The sequence below is a fragment of the Neltuma alba genome, unplaced genomic scaffold (genome assembly GCF_004799145.2).
Source record: "Neltuma alba isolate B1F8T4 unplaced genomic scaffold, ASM479914v2 tig00012514_pilon, whole genome shotgun sequence".
In the NCBI taxonomy this organism is placed as follows: domain Eukaryota; kingdom Viridiplantae; phylum Streptophyta; class Magnoliopsida; order Fabales; family Fabaceae; genus Neltuma; species Neltuma alba.
The window spans coordinates 50,982-56,981 of record NW_021636981.1 but is presented as its reverse complement, the minus strand read 5'-3'; the positions used below and the strand labels follow the sequence as shown (position 1 = coordinate 56,981).

The 6,000-nt window shown below is 34.0% G+C and overlaps 1 pseudogene; it reads right to left on the bottom strand.

Annotated features, from left to right (window-relative positions):
• Nucleotides 1-999: 999 nt before the first annotated feature.
• Nucleotides 1,000-4,478, bottom strand: LOC114727887 (glycerol-3-phosphate 2-O-acyltransferase 6-like; annotated as a pseudogene).
• Nucleotides 4,479-6,000: the final 1,522 nt, after the last annotated feature.

Here is a 6,000-nt window from a genome sequence, read left to right as displayed (position 1 = left end):
ATGAAAAACATGTCATTTCTTATAATTAACTAACTTACTTGACTTCTTTAATCTAATCAAATTAGTTAAATAGGTCTTATCTTCCTCGGGTCCTAAATATAAGACTCCTTTCGTAATGTAAATTACACTACGAAGGGGGTTTTATATTTAGGATTAAGGATTGGAGGAGTATCTCATTGAAGGTTTTTGTTTTTAACGGAAGTTTGTGTCATGTACAGAAAAATATATACAACTTTTCATTTCCTCAATCCACTTTATATACGCCGTGTTTATTCTTTATAATTCGCATTCTAAAAGCTTTTCAGGTTCTAATAAGTCATTTTGCGCAAAATCTATAAAACAATTAATTTATTTTCAATAATATACTCAGGATGGATTTTTTTTAGTTGAGAGAGATGGCCAAGATTGAGTCTGAATTTGTTGCATTTAATTAGATTATTCATATAAAGATGAGGCTGACTTTAATGACATTAACAAATTTTAATTATTTTTTTAGTTTATACTCCTCTTATCTTGTTTATAAATCAGTTTTAACATGTTTTATATTGATATCCAAAAAACCTTAAATCTTATTAATTTCATTTTTAAATTTAAATAGTTTTTTTAACTTTATTCCTATTTAATACTTTAAAAATAGAAGTATTGAAAACATTAAATACTCTATTTGTACTTATTGATGGTGGGCAGTAAATAAGTAAAAATGGCTTGTGCACATGTAAATACCAACAAAAAAGAAGTGAAACGCATTGTGCTCTTTCGTAACTAATTATTTTTAAGATAGTGAACCCATCATTCTTTGACAGCTATGGATTGACTCCCCTTATTCATTGGAGCTTGTAATCTCTTTGTTTTTTTTTTTTTGGCAAGCATAGGTATCCTTCTATTAGAAACAATTTTGTTTGATATATTATTTAGCATTAGACTTGAACATCTTTCTCAGCGGGAATTTGAATATTATTAGTTCACCACGTTGTAGGAGACTAACCTTTTCAACTAGAGCTAACTCCTGTTGGTTGTTATCTCTTTAATCTGGACTGAAGTGTACTTATCTTTCGTTGGCAGGTTCGTGCACCCAAACCCTAAAGTTCCCGCAAGAACCGTCTGAATGTAACTCGCAACTTCAAAGCTGGACTTCCCTCCCTCACACGTGAGCTCAACTGGAAGCTGGTTCAGAAAAGTACTCAGATGTAGGCATAGGGTTCATTAACACAAAGTAAGGGTCCAAAATCTTATGCCCACGAACTGTGGTCCCGTCAAACACAGTCTGCTTTGTGTTAATAGCCACAGGAACGACTATCAATTATTCAGCGAAAAGAGAGCTGAATGTAACGACTGGCCCTCGTGATAACGAGGGCAGGAAGAAATAACCATTGGGTCAGAAGATATCCGAATTGGGAGAATGGGCCACCTTGGACGGAGCTAGTGTATGCATTGGAGCAAGATGAGAGAATAGGGGCAGTCCAGAATTTGGTGAAATCGACTTCTCTCTGGCTTTTCTTTCCCCGCAGTATTCTCTACTTCTATCCTCTGTTTTCTCTATGACTTTTCATGGTTCTATGGCTGACAATTTTCCCTTGTGCTCAAGTACTGCTGTTGAGAGCTGCATATTATAGTTCCTTTTTGTCTCTATTTCTTATTTGATTCGGTGTGTTCTTTAGATTGTTACACTGAACCTTAGAAATGGTTCTCTGCAAGTGGTTCCTACAGGAAAAATCACCAAGTCACCTTCCTGAAGCAGTTTTTAATATTCTCTGCATCTTTCTCTCTTTCTCTTGACAAAGCAACGGCTTTGATTGGCGATGTTATTTCACTGAACTTCCTTATACTGTAGGTGACACAACTGACTTTCTCTTCAGAGCTACTGCAACACCTATAGGATCGAGCAACGTACGGTGGTTGCAGACAAAAACGACACCACTTTGACCTGTCTTTGGGGGAGGGGTGGGGTGCCCTTAACAAGGGTTCTGACCCCCAGAAGCTTGGAGCTGTACCAAACATTTTTTCTGGTAATGGGATGTTAAGGCATACCCTTACGATGGATAGTATGATGCCAATGGGGAGCCATAGCCCATAGGAAGGTCAAGAGTGCCTTAAGAGGGGTTGGCCTCGGAGCAAAACGACCGTCGTGGAAGATAACTTGACTCAGAAGTTTGTTCCTTGGTAGTGGCTCACACTTTGTTCTTGGCAATACATATGCCTCCCGCACAAGACGAAAATGAGAAATTGATGTGGAAGACAGCACACACACGCGCACACACATATAGGGTGAGAGAGTATTAATGTTCCTAATTAGGTTGTTTTTACTTGTCAGTTATAAGAATCTACGCATGGGGGTAAGAAAATTGTTGTTATTTTTAGTTAAGAATTCAGCTGAGTTCAATATCAGGAAATCATGAAGGTTAGGACAAGTCAAAACATAAACATCTAGCATTTATAGAAATTTAATGAAAATAGATTACCTGCCAATGAAATCACCATATCTCATTGTCTTTATCATATATTTGAACCGTAATGTGATTTTGTTTATATAAATTTTATATGTCATACTGATATGATAATATTAATCTAAAAGAAAGCATAAAAAATTAATTTTACACTCTCCTTTTTTTATATTTTGTATCATGAGTTCATCTCCTTTTACAAAAATATATTTTCTCAATTTTTTTAAGGTCATGTTAACTACTTTCGTGAAATTATTAAAAAATAGTTATGACTTACATGTCAATATTTATTTAAGTTAAAAGTGAACGAGTTTGTGATCCTTTTAAAAATAGAGCATAAATATTTTATTAAGCTCGGTAAAGGAGAAAATTATTTTTTTTGTGCAAATAATTTTGATTCAATTATAACTTAATTCCTAAATTTTAAATCAATACAACTCAGTTTTTATAGTTTTTACTGAATGCAACTCAATACTTATAGTTTAATAATAACAATTTAAAATATCAGTCCCTATATTTTAAAAATAGAATTGTACTCTTTATGACATTTAGGAACCGTAGTTTTAGAAAGTTAAAATTATAAGAGCTAAGTTGCATCGAATAAAAATTCAAGAATTAGGTTATAGTTGAGTCAGAACTAATAAATGAAAGGTCACGAGTTTAATTACACTTATAACCTAAGGCTTCTAGCATTCGCTTTCCTAATTAGAAAAAGTACAGATCTAGAAGATCAATTTTTTTCTCTAGTAAAAAGTAGGCAAACTAGCTGGTCAGTCTCATAAATTGGACAAAATGGAGTAAATAATTATTAATTAATTTTTTGTTTTCTTGGGCTAATAATATTTTTAATTTGTAAAATTTGACCCCATTTTGATATATGAAATTCGAAACCACTGATTTTAGTTTCTAAAATAGGGTTTAAAAACAAACACAATTTCAAGGTCCAAAATATTTAAGCCATCAAAATGAAATCAAATTTCGAAAACTAAAACTATTGGTTTCAAGTTTAAAATACTAAAAATAGTACTACTTTCGGTTTTTAATATAAAAGCTAGTTGACTAATTTGAATATATTAAAAAATTAGTTAAGTTAGTTATTTGTAATAAATAGGTATTATCTTTTCTAAAATTCCTTTACCAATCAATTATGTGTATTAACTAGAATTACTATTTGATAAAACTTTTAATATGTAAAACCACTGCAAGAACTATCTTAAAAAAATAGATAAATATGAAAGACAAAGTAGTTTAAATTCTTATATTTAAGATCAAATTGAAAGTGAAATTAGTTTTTATATTAAGTACCAGAGCTAATATTTCCCCTTTCTACTTCTTTCTCTGAACGTCAATGTAAAACAAATTCCTGAAAATTGGGACCCCATAATATCGGCGAGAAGGAATTACAAGGGCAAACATTGCAAATTGACATGAAGTAGTGATAATCAGATTCACAGTGCCCCACTCCCAAACCTGGTAGCTCAGATCCAAATTCACTCAACTCTTTTTTGCTCACCAACCACTGTACCTGGTTCCTTAACAAGTCCTGTCAGTAGTGTCCCCCGAGATTTCATGACTCTCAGCTCTGTCACAACAACCTTGCCGGCCTCAAGAAACTTCTTGGCAAATGGCTCCACCATCAACCTTGGACTCGCCGTCACTATGTACCTCGTACCTAACGAATTGAACACCCGCCTCGTCTCTGGGTGAAAGTCGTCGGCGTAGAACTTGGGCGGCACCGACCTCGACACGAGTTCCACGTCTCTGGTCTTGAGTCCGGCGAAGGTGATGAAGATGAGAGCTTTAACTGCAACTGTTTCAGAGACGAACAAGTAGGTAAATACACAAAGGGGACTGAAGCAAGAAGAAGGAGTCCTCGGAGGAAGCTTCCCTGCTTCGATAGCGACGAGCATGTAGCAAAGGAAAGCGCTTCGTGACACGAGAAGCGTGCCATCTAAATCGGAAAACGGCGGCTTGGTTGTGTCGTTCATCGGTTATGCACTTTGAGATGGGCTGGAAACGATGAAAAGGTGCTTCCATGGCGACCATGGCAAAGAAGAAGAAGGTTTGGATGAGAAAGCTGCCCACACGCTGTTATTCTCAGGACCAGTTTCGATACTTATCATTTAAATGAGCATCCAAGCTCATCACATCTCGACCATCTTATTTATTTTTATTTGTTTAAAATAATTATTTTAATGGGTATAGAATCTAAAATAAAAATAATATCTTAACTACTAGTTTTTCAAAACATGATTTGTTCTATCTAAAAACATTAATTAAAAATTTTAAGTCTAGATCATTTATATAAAATCTGATTAGTCCAGAACTGATGAGCATTGAAACTGGTTTCATTATTATCAGAGCCGGGGGGATTTAAAAAGAAACGAGAAGAAGATGGTGGCATTGTTGAATAAAGATGAGGATAATCATAGTTCTACTATGTTAAGAAAAGCTTTCTTCTTTCCTTTTTGATCGATTTATGAATCAGTTAAGTCCGCGAAACACACAACTTGACGTCTCAAAAATCTCATCTTCGAATTGACCATGGAATTGGGATGATGATATGTGCTAATTATTGATTTGTTGTGCCATTGACATTAAGGTTATGCAACCCTACTAGAACATGTTACTTCGAGAAAGTGGATTAAATCGTCTCTCATATCATATTTCTGAGCATCATTATTTCCGTTTTAAGTTGCAATAGTCTAAGTTATTTTTATTTTTATGATATACTCCTACCGAACGTCTTTATGGAAAAAAAATTATTTTTTCCCCAAATAAAAACAACTATCATCCCTCCTATCAGTTACATTTATATTAAAAAAAAGTTCTTTTTAACCCTCATTAAGTTAGCACTATTTTTTATGCCAAAGTTTTTAGGTTGATCTTGTCACCCTAGTTCAAAAGCTCCAGGTGGACACTCACAGTGGACTTACATTTATCTCATCCTAAGAAGGCTCGCACCAATAACATGTTAGAGACAAGTTCTTTCCATTCTCCACTTGGCCAATCCCTTGGGTTAAGTGAGCGCTATTAATTAAATACTTACAACTAAAAGCTAACTAATGGAAATCAAAGAGACACATGCACGTAAAGTTCAGAGAGATCGAAACCTGTAATTGGGCCTCGTGTTTGTAGGTAGGAAGCATATTATTTATGGCATATTTTAGATTATGGGCAACTACACCTCATTGAATTAATTAGCATATTAATACAACCCCCCTTATGTCTCCTCTTTTATTTCCTTTATTAACCTTCATTTCTTACATAGATACACAAGCATTGTTTCTCAAGTATATGATCATATATGACTCTGCTGGGAAAAAAAAAGAAGAAAAAGATCATATTTGATTCATTTTAAAATTAATTAGTATATAATGTATATCGAGTACAATTTTCTTTGAGGTCTTTAAATTGAATTCAGGAGGCTCAGACAAGCATGATGTTTAACATTTATATCTTCCGTTGACACATTGCTTAAATGAAATAGGCAACATATATACATGATAAAAATATTTAACGGAACATTAATTATGTTTAGATTTCAATCACAACATTG